The sequence below is a fragment of the Staurois parvus genome, unplaced genomic scaffold (assembly GCF_062004578.1).
Source record: "Staurois parvus isolate SC_StPar_1 unplaced genomic scaffold, SC_StPar_1.0 ptg000061l, whole genome shotgun sequence".
NCBI lineage: Eukaryota > Metazoa > Chordata > Amphibia > Anura > Ranidae > Staurois > Staurois parvus.
Window position 1 is genome coordinate 9,061,402 of NW_028317857.1, and position 18,444 is coordinate 9,079,845.

General features: G+C 40.9%; 1 long non-coding RNA gene across 1 annotated transcript; it reads right to left on the reverse strand.

Annotated features, from left to right (window-relative positions):
• Window positions 1–390: 390 nt before the first annotated feature.
• Window positions 391–7,072, reverse strand: LOC149469753 (uncharacterized). The gene is made up of 2 exons (XR_016311522.1): window positions 6,919–7,072; window positions 391–5,097 (listed from the first exon to the last, which is right to left on the reverse strand). It is a non-coding gene; the product is annotated as an uncharacterized LOC149469753 (long non-coding RNA).
• Window positions 7,073–18,444: the final 11,372 nt, after the last annotated feature.

Consider the following 18,444-nt stretch of genomic DNA (forward strand, 5'->3'; position numbering starts at 1 on the left):
GACTAGTTTGTTGGTTTGACAAGGCGGTCTGAAAACTAGGAATGCACAAAAGTATACATTCCTAGTTATCTGCGGAAACACTAATATTGTTGCAGTGCAGGGAATTGTGCCTGAGGTCCTAAATAGGCACATGACCTAATAAGTCACTCACTAGAACAAGAACTTAGCTAGTGATGTGGGCCAGCCTGGCCTGCATGCTTGTCCAAGGTCAAAATTACAAAGTAGTGAAGCAGGGATTTTAGCACCTTTAACTCTGTCAAGGCTGTTTTTGTTTCTTTTTTTTTTTTTGCACTTGTTTTTAGGTCTGTAGATTAGTTAAAACCCTGAAATATTATATTTTATTATTATGGTGAATAAAATAGTGGCAGATTAAAATGTATATGTCACATGTAATTAGCACAATGGTTTATCAAGCACAAATATTTCAGTAAAAAATAAACTACAATTAATTTTAGTGTACAGAAAGAAAATATATTATGTATTTTTAGGTAACTTATACAGTAAAATGTAAAAAGGTTGTAAATAGTGTAACATGGGGTAGTTAGTTCTTGGGGTAGATGCGTTATTTTAGTGAGTCCATGGCAGACAGAAAATATTTTTAAGGGCTTGGTAGCCCTCTTTCATTTATAAGAATGTAAATGTTCACACACGAGTGATTTCCCACACAGGGGATCTTCTCCATCTTCAACAGAAATCGATACACTGGGAAAATGCTGAGCCACCTGGCTCATAAGCCCACTCAACTTCAATTGCAGTACCTCTCCTGGATACTTTGCTCTCTAGCCTTTAGCTCTAGTTCACATCTGTGCAGTCGTGCACGCCATGATTTGCAAGGGCAAGAGAGCCCATTCATTTGAATGGACTCCCGTGCCCTGGTAGACGCAGGGAAGAAGTCCCTGCACTACTTTGGAAATTGCAACCCTCACGGGAACCAAGGTTCCCAATACGGTTGCGATTTCCAGTGTGGAATTAATGGCACCCACCCGTGGGACATGCATTCATCTGTGCAGGTGGTGCGGCTGCAGGCATTTGTGCGGGTCCTGCAGTGGCACCACCCACACAGATGTGAACCAAGGGTTAGACACAGTACCCTGCTGTAAGGCCCACCTCTGGCCTATGGATGGGGGTTCTCCTGACACCCCGATAGGAGCCGACCTGACTCCTGGAACTGAGACCTCTGTCTCTTGGCTTCTGGCTGGGTCCTCTAACCCCCTGATGAGACCTTTCGTCTCCCCCACTGGGAGCCCTGAGCTATCCTCAGAGCTGAGTATATAACAACATATGTGTACTCCAGATTGCAGGTGTCTAGCAAAACCCGGACACAGGATTGAGCGTTCCGATCCAGAGCTACGGAATCCGAAGAAAGCCAAACACACAGCTTTCTCAGCCCAGAAATATTAGTCTGGAATGCAGTATTCACCCTAAATGTGAATACTGTGTCACATTTTCCTATCTTCTCACAGTGACAGAGTCTCGTCCTGTCACAATAGATACTGAACAACTAAAATTGTCAACTAAAATTGTATGCGCTCATTAAACGGTGACAAATGTGGTACCCAAACTTTTCCATTGGAGACACTGTAAAAGCTCTTGCATGTCATCAGTTTTGAGTTAACCATGAAAAATGATCCTAGAAATATCGCCTTCACTCCAGAATGTGCAGCAATATGTAACATGTGCAGCAATCAAAGATTTAATACATCAGGGCATCCGGGTTTAAGTGTTTGGGTGTTATACTTCATTTATATTGCATAGGGGATCAAAAGTCCTCTATGTGTTAGCATTTTGTTGTGACAGGTTATCTTTAATGAGACAGCAGGGTCTTATAGACTAGGGGATATCAGAGAATGGATGTTCACTGATCACCCTCCCCTCTACTCTGCAGCACCTGCCTTGGGGGTCCTAGGCCCACAGGTGGAATATGGAAGCCCAGGAGACATACAGGATGCATGGAAGGGGGATCACACTATCGGGGGTCTGTGGAAGCAATCCAGCAGCTGTGCAGACACCAGATTGCTTCTACCTGACAGCTGACACTCAGCTTGTCAAATTTACTGTCACCTATAATGGTCCAATCATCTGTGACCAAGACATTCCTTGCCCCCCCCCAGCCACATGTATACATAGCCCTTGTATATGTGCAACTGTGGGGTGGGAGTGATTTGGCTGCAGATAATTGGTCCATTACAGGTAACAGCTTCTTGGGGGGGCTCGCTCCAGTGGGTTTGGACCATGATCCAGACCTGCCCAAGCTGCTCTCTATTCCTCAGTCCCATCTAGTGGCCATGATTATTATTTTTATACAGGCTTTATATATCACTTTACAACATGAGGGCAAACAGTACGGTACAATACAATTTAATACAGGAGGAATTAGAAGGCCCTGCTCATTAGAGCTTACAATCTAAAAGAGAGGGTCGGGTGATACAGAAGGTATTAACTGTGGGGGATGAGCTGATAGAAAAAATAAAAAAAAAAACAGTTGTTAGGTGGAGGCAGGATAGGCTTCTCTGAAGAGAGGGGTTTTCAGGGATTGACTGAAAGTGGACAGAGTATGAGATAGTTGGACAGATTGGGGGTAGGGAGTTCCATAGAATGGGAGAGGCTCTGGAGCAGTCCTGGAGGCGAGCATGGGAGGAGGTTACAAGGGAGCTAGAGAGCAGGAGGTCTTGGGAAAAACTAAGAGAATGATTTGGTTGGTATTTTGAGTCAAGGTTAGTGATGTATCTGAGGGCAAAATTGCTTATGGCTTTGTAAGATGCTGTTAGTATTTTGAATGTAATTTATTAGGTGAATGGAGGGATGGGCAGAGAGGGTTAGCAGACACTGAACGGTTGGTCATATAGATTTATTTGGCTGCAGCATTCATGATGACTGAAGGGATGGATAGCCTATGTAAAGGTAAGCCAGTGAGAAGTCAAGGCAAGAGACAACCAGAGAGAGAATTCGAAGATTTGTGGTGTCATTGGTTAGGAAGGAGCATAGTTGGACAGTGGAGGTGACAAGATTTGGACAGTGATTGGATAATGCAGTGATTTCCGCTTTTACATATTCAAATTGCAGAGAATCTTGTCTGAAAACAGTCAATCTTTCCCTCTTTGCACAGAACAAATTTACATGCAGTTGTGCACACCGGACATTTTCGGTTTATTTTTGGATGCATTCATTCATTGAAGAATTTAGTTTAGTCATATTCATTATGTTGAACCAATTTGTTTTTGGAATTCATTTTAAATCTCCGGCATTCATTTCCTATATTCGTTGGTCCAGAAAGATTCAATATGTTATTGAATAGGATGGATTCGAATTGGAAGGATTTGATATTTTCAGGCGCTAGTCCAACCCACCAAGAGAAATGGCATGAGCTGATTGGAAAGGTGTCATGTGCATCCAAATTAACTACTGGAGTGAAATTAGGATCCATTCGTTGTCAAATTCATCCCTCCTTACTAATTTACTTCTACTATCGAGATTGGTATAAATAAATACACTATTTGAAGCATATCTGTCACACAGAACAGCCCTGTCTGGCAGGGCAGGAGACCTGATTTATTATTGAACAAATGTGAAAACTGAATTAGTTTCCCCATGGGCCCTAATTACTATTGCATCATGTGATGTCATCCAAATGAAACAAATGCATTCGTTAATTTTGTTATAACTTTTTTTGGATTCTTTGACATGTCCATTCGGAGGTTCGCATACATCCGAATCTCTGAAATTGAAAAATGAATTGCAGCAAAACACACGTCTATTAATTTTATTATATATGTACCTATACAGGTGAAACTCGAAAAATTAGAATAGCGTGCAAAAGTTCATTTATTTCAGTAATGCAACTTAAAAAGGTGAAACTAATATATGAGGTAGACTCATTACATGCAAAGCAAGATAGTTCAAGCCGTGATTTGTCATAATTGTGATGATTATGGCTTACAGCGCATGAAAACCCCAAATCCACAATCTCAGAAAATTAGAATATTGTGAAAAGGTGCAATATTCTAGGCTCAAAGTGTCCCACTCTAATCAGCTAATTAAGCCATAACACCTTGCATGTAATGAGTCTATCTCATATATTAGTTTCACCTTTTAAGTTGCATTACTGAAATAAATGAACTTTTACACGATATTCAAATTTTTTGAGTTTCACCTGTATGTATGATTGGACCCTTAGCCATTCTGTTCCTGGCAACTGACATGGTCCTAAAAATAATGCTTGGAATCAATTCAATCAATGAGATAGATTTGAGTGCTGCTTGCAAGGCTTGGCCTGTGCAAGGATTAACCCTAATGTAACTAAAACATTTCTGCATGGCCAAGTATTGATTCTTCTCTTTTATAAAGTGGAAAGGTTACACTTTCCACCATGCTTTGTACCATCAGCTGAGTTATATAGAAGTTTGCGGCAAATCCCAGAAGTGTTCATGTCAAGCCAAGATGAGGCCATCTCTCACCATCAGTCATTTTGGTGAGCTCCAAAGTACCGTGCATATACACAGCTGTAAAACATTGGCCCCGTGGCATTATTTACTTCACGCTCTCACCACAAATTGGATAAGCAAAAAGAAAACATTCTGCCTAAATTGCCTTTCAAATGGCATTTCCAACAACGGCACTTACTGTTCCCACGTCATTTAGCTGAGCTTTAACAGCTGAATCAGCTGGAATGTACATGGCTCCTGGAGACGAATCCTGCAGCCAGAATCCTAGCAATAACATTGCGGGCCCACTGGTGGAAATGATGCTGTTTCATCGCAGGTTAACAGATGGCCCGATATTTTATCCTTCAAAAATGGCCTCATTTGAATATAAATGTTAAGCCTGTTATTTCTCCCCCGGTATTCCTGCTAGTTTAAATTAATTGCCGCTGGAGCAGAAAATCATATGTAATCAGTCACTGCATAATGAACAACCTGTTCCAGGGCACCGCACATAACTTTCCCGTTACATTGCTGCTTCTTGTAGGTTTAGATGTGTCATTGCAATTCACCGGCTCTGCTGCTGTCTTCCCTTCCGTGATCCATCAGGTGACAGATTTCACATCAAAGTCTTCTCCGGCTTTTTTCTCAGCACTGAGCTAGAATAGTGTGTAGCCCCCTAGGAGTAAATTATATGAGGAATTAGACAAATTGCAGGATATTCCAGGACTGCTGCTTGCCTGTGTTCTGTTCCCTTTGACACAAAAAGCTAATAATCCATATGAAATCAACCTACCATAGGACAAACTCTGCCTGTGAATGAAGGGTCTCTGCTCATGTTGTAGACCAAACAAACCATTTCAGACTGTGCAATCTGCATAGCTTGTAATTGTTCCTCGTTTTCACTTTAGGAACCAAATTTCTTTCTTCTTCATCTCTCCTCACTAATTTAGTTCTAGTATTTAAATTGGTATAAATAAATAAATGTACTATTTGAAGCATATCTGTCCCATAGGACAGCCCTGTCTGCCACAGCAGGAGACCAGGGTTTTCTCTGGGGAAGTTAAATAACACTTACAGGTCTTGTCCCTCCCCCAACCTGTGACTAGATAGTAAAAGAAGAAGAAGCAGACAGATAAGCCTATCTCATGGTCATTCTGCTCTCTCCTCCTATCAGCATTTCCCTTGTTCGCAAATTCACAATGTTGCACAAATGAATGGCTCCTTGTACCATACTCTCTAGCAGTCAGAGCTCTACTATAATACTGCAAGAGGCTGCTATCAAGTCAAATGTACTTACACTGCTCGCATTAACAAATAAATAAACAATAAATTAAAAAATATATATATATATATATATATATATATATATATATATATATATATATATACACATACACTACTGCACAAAAGTATTAGACAGGTGTGGAAAAATGCTGTAAGTTAAAAAAAAAATCAGAAATAGAAGTGTTAATAGTTCATTTTTATCAATAAACAAAATGAGTAAAAAAGCAAATAAACAGAAGAGGAATCAAATCAATCATTTGTGTTTTTTTAGGTACCCTTGCACACAGATTTTGAAGGAACTCGGCAGGTAGGCTGTTCCAAACATCTTGGAGTACCACAGATCTTCTGTGGATGTAGGCAGCCTCAAATCCCTCTGTCTCTTCATGTAGTCCCAGACAGAGATCAGGGCTCTGTGAGGGTCAACCATCACTTCCAGGGCTCCTTGTTCTTCTTTATGCTGATGATTTGTACAAAGGCAACATTGTGTCTCTCTCTCTCTCTCTCTCTCTCTCTCTCTCTCTGGAGTCTACACTTCTCTTAAAACAAGAAAGGATTGGAAGCCGCAGCTTGTCATTGCATGCCATTATTAAGCTTGTGATCTACCAGAACAACCAAATCCACCTCATTAGTGCTGCCTATCAGTGCTGCCTATCAGTTCCCATCAGTGCTGCTTATCAGTGCCCATCAGTGCTGCCTCATCAACGCACATCAGTGAAGGAGAAAAATTACCTGTTTGAAAAATGTTATAATAGAAACAAAGAAACTTTTTTTTTCAAATTTTTTGCAATTTTTTTATTTATAGCGCAAAAAGTAAAGTGCCCAGCGGCGATTAAATACCACCAAAAGGAAGCTCTATTTGTGAGAAAAAAATGATAAAAATTTCATATGGGTACAATGTTGCATGACTGCGCAATTGTCAATCAAAGTGCGACAGCGCTGAAAGCTGAAAATTGGCCTGATAAAGAAGGGGGTATAAGTGCCCTGTAGGCAAGTGGTTAAAGAGTCCCTAAAAACTGGATGATATGAGGTTGTTAGCCTAAAATACTGTCTTGGGTTTGTGGCAAACATGTCTATTGTTACTGTGACCAGATAGCTCTTCAGTCTTCAGCACATCGTTCCAGAAGTTGTATAGGCTTTGTCTATATGTTTAATTACAAACTCTATTCATGCTATAATGTTCTTTTTGAACAGTAAATACTTTTTCTTAACACACCTCCCAGCAGGTTGAATTGGTGCAATCCCTTTCTGATTTGAGATGCATGCGCTTTGACCCCAACTGTTGCAAGAGTTACTTGAATTCAGGGATTCTTGGAGACTTCTTTTAACATCATACAGTCAGCTTTTAGGTTGAATTTGCTGGGCTGACCAGTCCTGAAAAAGTTTGAAAATGAATTGTTTGAAATCAAAGCCAATTGTAGATTTCTTTTCCCTACAGTAGAACAGAATGGTTCATTGCAAATCATTTGGTGATCCGTTTAAATCCCTTGGCAGACTTATAGGTATGCACAACTTTCTTTCTGAGGGCTTTAGAGAACTCTTGATCTTGGCATGATGACACCACACACATCAATAACAAAGAGAACTCAAGATATCTGTGGTATAAATAAGAATATACCTAATCTGGAACACCGGAGTCTAATTTCATGAATTTGAAGTGGTGGTAAATGTACTTACTTTTTCCACGTGACAAATCTCCATTTTGTTTATTTAGATCAAGGACATTCAAACTTTATAAACAAAGGGCCAGTTTACTAGCCAGCGTATCGGACTTTAGGGAGACAGAAGAAAAATTCATAGTGCACGTGCTCAGTAGGACGAGGACTAGTGCCCCATCATTGGTATTAATGGGAGGAATAGTGTCCCATTATTGGTGTGAGTGAGAGGAATACAGTCCCACTGTTGGTGTCAGTTGGAGGAATAGTGCCCCATCACTGGTATCCATGGGAGGAATAGTGCCCCATTATTGGTGTGAGTGAGAGGAATACAGTCCCACTGTTGGTGTCATTTGGAGGAATAGTGCCCCATCACTGGTATCCGTGAGAGGAATACTGCCCCATTATTGTACCAGTGGGAGGAATCGTGACCCATCTTTAGTGTCAGTGGGAGTAATAGTGCTCTAATCATGGTGTCACTGAGAGGATTAGTGCCCCAAAGGCCAAATAAAGACAAGAAAAGGGCAGTGTCTGGCCCGTAGGCCACATTTTGGTGATCTCTGATTTAGATAATGAAAATGAATGCACCATGTCAATTCATATGTCATTTGCTCAATTATAGCACTTATCTGTAGGCACTATTCAGATCAATCTATAATGTTTGCCTGTTCAAATATCTTGAAAAAGTAAATGATATCCAAGGGGTTTACTTACTTTTTCACATGACTGTATATCTGCCTAGAGTTTACTTTTAAATAAGAGAATAGGAAGGGTCTTAAAACTTCCCTGGCCACGTGAATGGGCTTCCACTGCACCACAATGTAGGTTTTTATGGACCCGCTGCATTTTTTTTTCAATGCAATGCACCCCATTGTAGAGAGAGTTCACAAATGTGAAATGTGGTATGCTAAAACACATGTGGATTGTTCAGTGGCTAGATACAGTGGGGTGCCACACTGTGTTTCTTGTGTTGCAGCACAACACAGGAACACTTAACCCTGTTGCACTTCCGTAGGACCTCTAGACATAATGAAGAGCCTGGTGCTCTCCAGGACTGAGCTGTATAATTGACTTTGGTCTTAAATGGTACAAAAGCATTGATTTCCACTAAACAACCCAATAATGCTGCAGCTGACAAAATTTCTACCAAACCTCAAAGCTCAGAATGCCCAGAGCTCATATAGTCCTCAGATGGCTTGTGTTACACATGTACACACTTGTAAAATAACCCAAACCACAGGCATGTAAACAGGGAAATTAGAAAATTGCTTATAGCAAAGATTTTGCTGTTTCAGTTTTTACATATTCATGCTTTTTTAATATTGTACATTGAAATGCTCTTTGCATTTCCTTCTGTTAATTGGAAATCAAATACTTAAGGTATATTTGAGATACACATATGGATTTGGTTAATTTGCTTCCTAATGTCAGTTTTTTTAGCTTTCTTTATCCTCATTAGGTATAATGTGTTAATATAGTAACAGCATATTGATTACAGTACTTTGTTTTAACAGTATATGATTACAGTATGTTTAATTCAAGATACATTTCTCCTTAACCCTTTTGCTGCCAGGCCCTGCCCTCCACTTTTAACCAGTTGGATTCCTCCCAATAGCAGAAGTACTAGCCCTACCCGCTCTGCTATTGGCTGGTGGGGATGTATGGAATGCAAATGGGGACTGAAGTGACCATGAGCTTATAGCATTGGAGGAATACAGGTCTGTATGGTGTATGGACCTGGCCAGCTAGAAGCAGTGCTGTGGGTCTGTACGACGCATGGACCTGGCAGCGAAAGGGCTAAATATACATTATGGTCAAGACTGTAAATTAAACTATTTTTATAGCTCAACAAAATTACTTTAAAGTAGAAACTAAAATCTAACTACAACTAATCCTAAAAATGTTTTCTTCCCTCTCCTACCTATCCTGCCTAACCTGTTTAAAAAAGATCTGCTTATTTGCCTATTTTCAATCCACTCCAGTCCAGTCATATGATCCTGCAGCTCTGTGTAGGGGAGAGCTTGGCAATGGCTATGAATTCCAGGAGTGGTGACATTACCAATAGGCTCCCATGGCCCAGTCGCTGTCTGCTCTCCCTCCTCTCCCCTGCAGCCATAGCTCTGTGAAGCTGGAGCTGCCGGCTCACATGATCAGATCAGATTAAAGATAGGTAAGTACACAAATCTTTTTATATAGGTTAGACAGGATAGGTAACAAGATGGGAGGGGAGGAACATTTTTATGTTCGGAACTTTATGTTCAGAACTTTGTATCATAAACAATTATGTTTTTATTTTTTATATATATATATATATATAAAGGGCTTTTTTTAAGCAGGAACGTGGAGTAACGCAGCACAGCACCTCCAGCAATAAATGTATGTAGTGGCAAGGTGTGGTGGGGAGTATTGTTGGGTTCATTGATGCTGGCTGCTGGGGGATCTATTGTCCCTTGAGGGGATGTATTTTTGCAGGGGGGAAGTCTATTGATGCTGTGGAGGTCTACTGTTGATGGTGGGGGATCTATTGTTGCTGGGGGTAGGTATTATCCTTCTGTGTTGTCAATTGTTGTTGGGGGGGGTCTATTGTTGCCATCTGCAGGGGATCTAGTTTACTGCTTTTCTTGTTATCATTAACAAATTCCATACAAATTGATATTTGGTTCTGTATTCTCTAAAAGGGCAGTACTGGGAGGTAGGTAAGGGGTGGAAGAAAGAGACAGTGTGGGACGGAGACAACGGAGAGTTCCTGCAATTATTCTCCAAGCATAAAAACTATATATATATATATATATATATATATATATATATATATATATATATACACACACACACACAGTGAAGGAAATAAGTATTTGATCCAATGCTGATTTTGAATGTTTGTCCACTCACAAAGAAATGATCAGTCTGAAAATTAAATGGTAGGTGTATTGTAACACTGAGAGACAGAATAGCAACAAAAATTCAAAAGAAATGCATGTCCAACAAATTATACACTGATTTGCATGACCATGAGGGAAACAAGTATTTGATCCCCTATCATTCAGCAGGATTTCTGGCTACCAGATGTCTTTCATACAGGTAACAAGCTGAGATTAGAAGCAGTCTCTTAAAGGGAGTGATGTTAATCTCATTTTGTTACCTGTATAAAAGACACAAATCCCTTTGGAGGGATTTCCTCTCACTTCCTGTTTTGGCTATGGGACAGGAAATCACTCTCAATGGGACACAGATGGCAAATAACTGAGAGAGGTTATAACCTTCCCTCACTTCAAAATTACAAACAAATGTTTTGGCTTTAGTTCTACTTTAGCCATGGTTTACACTAATGTGACATGTCATGTGACTTGCCACTTCAAAGTCGCATGACAACTTGTATGTCTATGGCTCCATTCTAACAGCTGCGACTCAAGCCGCAGCAACTTGTTCCCACACTACTTTTGAGTGACTTGCTTGTAGCTTGCATTGAGCTGTATGATTGAAATTGCAGCAAGTCGCACAGCATAGTCAGATGTTAAAGTCACGCAATTGCATTGGTGTAAACCAACCCACATGGCAGAAAAATATATTTTAAATATATTTAAAAAATATTCTTCCAAAATATATTGACATATATTTGAGATACTACAATTTTGGCCGTATTCAATATATTTAAAAATATATTTCTATATAGGTGTATCTCGGCTTACGAATTTAATGTGTTCTGCGGCACTTTTCGTATTGCAAAAAAATCATAAACCGAAATACGGTTTTCCCATAGGAATGCAATGAAAATCAATTAATCCGTTCCGGAGGTCAGAAAAAAGTAAAAAAAAAAAGTCTTATGTGTTCAAAACTCTCATGATTAAAAAAAATTTGTAAATGCATTGAAAACCAATTAATCTGTTTGTATTGCAAAAAAGATTTTGTAAACCAAGGCGTTATTTTCAATGGATTTTAATTCATAACCGAAAATTACGTTAATCGAGGTGTTCGTAAACCGAGGTACACCTGCATATATATAGATGTGTGTATATATGTATACATGCACACACACTGTATGTTGAAATGCGTTTTTTTATATATTACTAAATATATGAATAATATTTTTACAAATCTATTTTTTTAAATATATTGTTCAGATTTTTTTTAACATATAAAAAAGTAATTTTAACATATATTTTTACATCTATTTGTAAATGCATTCCAAAAATGTAGATTAAATGTATTTTGAAAGACATACAGTATATTTGAAAATGTACTTTTAAAAATATTTTTTGTATATTTTGTAATATATAAAAAACGCATTTCAACATACAAAATATATATATATATATATATATATATATATATATTGAAATATATTGAATACAGCCAAAATTGTAGTATTTCAAATATATGTCAATATATTTGGGAAGAATATTTTTTAAATATACTTAAAATATATTTTTCTTCCATGTGGGAAGGGTTAATGTTTTGTTTTATTAATCCCAATGCTGAATTGAGCAGCAGACAAAAATGTTCAGAAATAAATGTTAAAATGCTACCATTTTGGGCCAGTTGGCGATTGTCTCTTACCTCCTTCAACACCTTTTGGAGCTTACTGTCCTGATTTTGTTTTCCTCCTTTGGTGGAAAGTTAGTTAAATGAACCTGAAAAAAAAATGGTAAAAGCAATAACGGTCCACAAGACGAGAGAAGATGAAAGGAAAGATAGTGATAACACCACACAGGTATTCTGCTCTTGGCAAATATTAAAGTACAGGAAGTCTTCAGCCAAGAACATGAAGTTCCATCAGCATGAAGCAGGCTTGACAATCACAAAGTTACAACATACTAAAACACAGGGATTGCGTAAATTACCAGGAGCCATTAAGTCGCTGGTATTGATAAAATGCTTCTTTAAGGCTTTTTACTTCCCTCTGGGCATTACAATCGCAACGTCTGCAAATCATGAACTTTTTGAAAACAACATGTCTCTGTTAAAATACATGATGAGACAAGAGAACTGTCAAAAGTCAACACTGAGCAACTTAAGTTATCACTACATTCCATAATGAGACTCTGTTGCCATCTAGTGTATGTTATGGGAAATGTTCAGACAGTCTAGGACACTAAGAGGTTGATTGACTAAGGGCAAGTTTACACTACATGCGTTTCAGTTGCTTTTTTTCTGTATCCAAACCACACAGAAAGTAGGTTATATGGTTGTCAATGTCATAGTTCACATCAGTGCTTGCAGTTCCAGTGCATTCCAGTTGCAGAAAAAAAATTAGGACATGCTGCATTTTTTTCTGCACAGAACTGTACTGGAACGCGGTAAAATGCATTAAAAATGCACCGGAATGCACCAAAATGCACTGGAACGCACATGTCCCTATATAATTGATGAAAAAGAGGAGGGACAAAATGAACTGGATTGCATACAATAGCACTGGAACGCGTCAAAAATGCATAAAAACACACTGGAACGTGCCACAAATGCGTAAAAATGCACTGGAACGAGCCAAAAACGCATGCAAAAACGCATCCAGAACGCATCTGGACTGCGTTTCTATAGTGTGAACCGGCCCTAAAACTGGAGAGTGCAAAATTTGGTACAGCTGTGTATAGTAGCCAATCAGCTTCTAACTTCAGCTTGTTCAATTAAGCTTTGACAATAAAACCTGGAAGCTGATTGGTTGCTCTGCAGACCTGCACCAGAGTTTTCACCATGCAATTTTAGTAGATAACCTCCTAGGTATTGAATTCTTTTTGATATCATAATAAAAATCACAGATAATTGTTTTGATCTAAAAAATGTAAAAAAGTGTCTCTCCGTGTCTTATTTACACACCACAAAATTGTCTTTTTATATTCATATTTTACAGTAGTTGGGTAGTCTATTCCCTCTGATCTCATTAACACTTGTGCGGAGATCTGTTTTTCTACCAATGAAATATGTCAGTCTCCATAAGGGAACACAGAAACACCCCATTGGGGTGAAACGAGTTAAGGAAGTGTTACTATTATGGGTGGAGAGAACATGTATGCAGCTGCATTGTTGAAAAGAGAATAAGTCATCAAGATGTGATAACATTGGAGTGTGACTCTCGTTGTTGAAGAGAAAACAACTGTTTGTTATGTGCCCTGTTGACACAAAAATGCAGACAGCATCCACAGAGAATGCCTGTGCGGAGAATATAAGATGTCTGCATTTTTTGGCATTTTGCGATTCTATGCATTGCAGAAATGAATGAAATATCACTTTCTGACATTTCAATAAACCTAAGAAAAGATTTTAAAAAAAGTAAACAGTGCCTTTTGTTGTAAAAATGTAAGGTACCTGCCCCCCAAAGCCTGTCGTTCACAGACACCAGCCCACACAAGGAAACAGAACCTTTTCCTGTATTGCTAGTGTGAACTCATTCTGTTTCCAGTAATTAGACAGTAGAGAGGATAACTAACATTTAAAGCTGAACTCTGGTGTAACACCCTCCAGTGTTGATAGGGTTCTTTTTTGTACAGTTAGAGACTTGCTAGAAGTCTGAGTATGACTGATCCTGATCAGCAGGGGAGTTGGGTGGAAGATGAATGAGGAAATGTTGCTGGTGTGGAGCCTGGGAGGGGGCCCCAGAGGAGGGGGGTATGTCTACAGGCTGGGAGCTGGAAAGAAGAACCACCACTGTCCCACAGTCTATCGGGGAAAGACAGCCTGTCAGCAAGGGCAGAAGCCAGACCAGCATAAGGCCTGGAAGTAGCTTCAACCTTTAAAGCTACAGTAGCAGGGCAGTGTGAGTACTTCTACATCCCCTGGGCCAAAGGGAGAGGGTGGTAAGGTGCAATACCCAACTAGTTCTCCCTGGGACTGCGTTATTTGTGTGTCTCAGAATCCCTTGCCCTGGGATACTCTCAAGACAGCCAGGTGGATGAGGATATTTTCATCTGGGTTCTGAGGAGGTTCATTTAAGGGATCCAAGTGCTCCTTGCAAAGATTGTGTGTCGATCTGTCAGAAGGGAAATGCCACTCCTGTAGGAGTAGAGAGCCTAGGATCTGCTCTCTTTGTGCTTTTGCTTGATGTTTGCCTTTTTGTGCCTAAGAAGTTGTCCTCCGAGTTGTTTCAGTTCAATTGGGCATACCATATACCCCTATTCCCCATCCAAGTTGTTAATCCTCTAATAAAACATCAAAAACCAAGCTAATGAACTGTTTACTGACTGTGGATGCAAGTGTGGAAGATACATGTTGCCTAGCTGTGCCGAGCTTAGGGGGAACCAAAAACTCAGCGGCCTTCAAGAGGGTAGCACTACACTGGGATAAGCAAACATTGTCTAAATACAGGAGCCATGTGTATTCTTCCTTGAATCTTGGTTGCTTTGTGTATTTCTTCCAGATCTGTGCAGTAATCCAGTGTGTAGGCAGGTGCAGTTTGTTTTCTTCACTGCAGGTGACACTCATACCAAGTGACACTTCAGCCTAGAGAGGAAGTCCAAGAGAAACAATGTTTCTCTTATGATTTCCTAGGTCAATGAAGCAGTGTTTCAGTTGGCTACACTGCATCCATGTGACCCTCAGCAGCCATCTTGGGTCAGCAGGGTCTATTCAAGTCCCTGTCCCTGGGTTTTGCCACGCTTCTGGTGTATGACTAGAGTAGGGAGAGAGACCCCGTTTGTTAGGGAAAGTAACTAGTGGTAATGAAAGGTTCCCGATGAGGAGGGAATGATTAGGGACTCGCAATCCTGGAAAGCAGCTTCCCTCTTGGGACTGTACCAGTCAGGCTGCGCTTCATGCTCTGAAAGAGACGCTGTCGGCACTACTGACTGCATTAAACTGTGCGTGTTTTCCCTAGCAGTGTTCCCCACCAGGGTGTCTGTAACATTGGCATTCTGTTTAATTCAAGTTCCATGTTTTTGTTGCAACTGGACTCTGTGTATTTACTACACGCACCAGACTGCACCCCACAAACTTGGCGGCGACAGGATATGTCCCTTGTAGCTGATACAGAAGTAGGACTGGGCTCCAACATGGCTCTGCTCTGCCTTGGCCCTGATATCGAAGTTTAATGGCTCTAACATCCCCTTGAAAGAATGGGGGGAGAGGCTGGAGAGAGTCACGCACCTGTATCAGGTCCTGATTAGACTAGTGGTGGAGCTGCCTATTAACGCTCTAGAGAAAGATACCTGTGAGGCGGTGATGTCGCTGCCAGAGGAGTGGACCATCATGGAATAGATTGTGTCATATCTGAAGAGCCTCTTTGGGGAGAAGATACTGCTGCAGGAGTTGAAACAGAGTTTTTTCAACAGGAGACAACAAGAGGATGAGAACATCACCCATTATGCAGTGGCTTTGCAGCACCCTGGAGATGCCTAGAGAAGAGGGATGTGTGCGGTTGCGTCATATCTGGAGGGCCTCTTTGGGGAGAAGACACTGCTGCTGGAGTTGAAGTGGAGTTTCTTCAACAGGAGCAACAGGAGGATGAGAACATCACCCATTTCCCTTCTTATTGTAGCTTACCAGAAACTACAGGGAACCACTGTAATGGTTGAACCCTTAAAGGATGCACTTATGCATCCCTTATGGGGGAGTTGCTGTGGGGCCGAACCTTATCTAAGGTCCACTGGGGCTCAGACTTAGTGTAGCTCATCAACTTGGGCAACACACCAATCACACTACCCAGGCATGCCATCCTCGCTGATTTATACGCAGTCCCCCACCACTGCATTTCTGAGGCCTAACTGGGGGTGGAGGCTTTGTGTGCTCACCTACAGGCAACTATGGCATCCAGTTACAAAGCCCAATTCAAGTCACAGCTAGAACAACTGGACATCCAGCCAGTACTAAGGAAGATTATGGGTTCACCGAGGCCATGGAACACCCAATTCACACCATAGACACACCACCTATCTGAAAGCGGTACCACCACATTCCCCCAGCTCTATGTCAAGAGGTCAAGGACTTGCTTAGTAGCATGTTGCAGAGGGGAGAGACCTGAGAGAGTCACAGTCCTTGAGCCGCCCCTGTTGTCCTAATGTGCAAAAAAGAAGGTGGGTTGTAGTTCTGTGTGGACTAATGTAAACTTAACGCCTGCACTCATTGGGATGTCTACCCTCTGCCTCAAGTAGAGGAGTCCCCGATGGCATTGAGGGAAGGAAAGTTCTCCACCCCAGACCTGGCCAATGGCTATTGGTAGGTCCTGGTCTTTCATCACACCCTTGGGATTATTTGAATTCAACCAAATGCCTTTTAAGCTCAGCAATGTCCCCAGTACCTTCCAACATCTGATGGAGAGATGTTTGGGAGATTTCAACTTCGAAACTGTACTGATCTATCTTGATGATAACATCATCTTTCCCAAGACATCTGAGGACCATATCAAACATCTGGACCAGGTATTCTCTTAGCTGGCGCATTATAAACTGAAACTGAAACCCAATAAGTGCCACATTATGAGACAGAAAATACAATACCTGGGGCATGTGATTGAAGTGGGGGGGTGTCCCCAGTCCTGGCCAAGGTACAAACTATCCAATATTTGCACCCTCCGAGGACCATTACAAAGGTGTTCTCTTTCCTAGGGCACGTGGGGAGTACCAGTGATTCATACCCAAGTTCGCTCATGTAGCTACCCCGCTAACCCAATTGCTGAGTGGGCACAGCACCCAAAAGAAGAGTGGGTCCTCCCCTTCCATAAAAGCTCTCTGACAGGACACACAGCAAAAGGCTTTTAAAACCTTAAAACAAAAACTGACATCAGCCCTGCTGATAGCCTATGTGGACTATACCAAGCCTTTCTGGGTCTAAGCGGATGGGAGTCTGCAGGGCCTGGGGCTGTCCTAGCACAGATACAGGATGGCCAGGAGCAGGTGATAGTCTATGTCAGTCGCAGCCTGTGGCCTACTGAGAAAAATCTCCATAACTACAGTTCTTTCAGGCTCAATGCACACTAGCATTTATTTAAGGTCCTTGAAGCTGTAATCAGCATTTTTTTTTATCCTGTGTGTTCACACATACTATTTTAGGCTAGTAGCATTTTTCAAGCTTCAACAATTAGGAGCAGAAAATATTTGTTTTTGTGAGTGTTTTTCCGGCATAAAAAAATGCTAAACACTCCTAAACACTTCTAAAATGCTACTAAAAATTCTATTACTAGCGTTTTTTTATCCAGTGTTTTTTGAGCCTAAAAAAATGCTAGTGTGCATGGAGCCTCAAGCTGGAACTTTTCATCCTAATCTGGAAGTTTGCAGGGTACCTCATGGGAGCAGAGATAGAGGTCTTCATGGATAATAATCCCTTGGCCTATTTGGAAACAGCCAATCTGGGGGCACTTGAAAAGAGGTGGGCTGCCTGCCTAGCATGATTCAACCTTAATATACCTACCGACTTGGAAAACAGTCTATAAGACAGAGGTTGCTCCTGTTTTGCCTGTACCGGTGGACTCCCATGTCATCAGAAATGGGATCCTGAATCAGGATCCAAGGAACTTTGAAGGCTGCACAGGCACCAAGGGGGGAGCAGAGCCTGCCGGTTAATAGTCCCGATGGTAACGGCTGCCTCCGGGACTACGCCTTGTAATCCAGACGAAGGAAACTCTGAAGGAGTATCACTTATAGCTTGGATGGTGAGTGAACCATTACACAGCAAAGCGGAATAAGGTGCTTGTCCACCATTGCATATATTTACCACCAGGAATACATATTGATTGACTGTCCATTTGTTACCTATTTGTTACAGGATGGGGACAGTATGTTTCACTATCTAGGTGCAAGTCACCCTACATATATAACAAGACACGGAGGACCCAGCAGTTTTTATTATTTCATCAAAATTAAGGTGGTTAATAGCCCGCATGTCACAGTGAAGAAACCCCTTGGAGAAGGGCCCTGCCATCTCAATTACATTAAGGAAATCAACGGCGATTCTTCCATTACTGACTCTGTATCCATACAATATGGACATGTCCACTGTGATTCTACTGTACATATTTTCACCACCTACTCTTGCCTTAAACAATCATCTTTATAATACCTTATCTAGTTATTATATCGGCATCCGCATCCCAATATGTGTTTACAATTTTTCACCCACATTGCCTGCAAGGTTTATGGGTAATAATGTTATTGCCATTTGGTGCC